This window comes from Schistocerca piceifrons, chromosome 3 (genome assembly GCF_021461385.2).
Source record: "Schistocerca piceifrons isolate TAMUIC-IGC-003096 chromosome 3, iqSchPice1.1, whole genome shotgun sequence".
In the NCBI taxonomy this organism is placed as follows: domain Eukaryota; kingdom Metazoa; phylum Arthropoda; class Insecta; order Orthoptera; family Acrididae; genus Schistocerca; species Schistocerca piceifrons.
The window spans coordinates 523,204,345-523,205,130 of record NC_060140.1 but is presented as its reverse complement, the minus strand read 5'-3'; positions in this window follow the sequence as shown (position 1 = coordinate 523,205,130).

The following is a 786-nucleotide window of genomic DNA, read 5'->3' as shown; positions in this document are numbered from 1 at the left end:
CTGCATTCCTTAACATTACAAATCATAATTCTTAAGGCTGTTTAAAGAAAATCTCAGTTTCTTCTTTTAGTAAGGCTGGGTTCTATCTGCTAGCAACATGGCAGGTTACATGACGTTGTAGGCAGCAGTTCCGGACAGTGCAACTGCTGAAAGTTTGAAAAAAACTTCCAGCAGTTCGCAAGTTTGGCAAGTACTGGCAACAAGATGCAAGAATGCTTCCACTAACTTGCACAAGTGTTTCTGCAAGTAGATAGAAATTGCACAAGTCGACTAGCTGAGAGTGTTTCCACACAAAATAACCTGCAGAAGTGGGTTCGACTTACAGAATTTCGCTTGCTAGTGGACATGGACCTTGACAGTTCAAATCACATTTGTCCAGAGAAGTTAGAGCGTGTCAACGGGAGATCGCTGCAAATCGGGAATGCGAACCATGTTTGAATCAGCTGTTTGTTCAGTCTTGTGTTTCTCATCTGTATGCGCACGGCGAATTTTATTATGGCAGATACTCTGAGTTATCTAGAGAGTTTGTTGCTCAATTTACTGGAATGTGTAGGAGGCACACAATGTTGTGGAAACTTAAGGGCAAGGAATACAGCGATCTAAATAAGAAAGCAGTTCCTCTTTGACAGAGAAATTACGAGGAATTGATCCTATGGAAAACAGAAAAATGGGAATAAAAAAACTTCCAGCAGTTCGCAAGTTTGGCAAGTACTTGCAACAAGATGCAAGAATGCTTCCACTAACTTGCACAAGTGTTTCTGCAAGTAACACTTAAGGGCAAGGAAT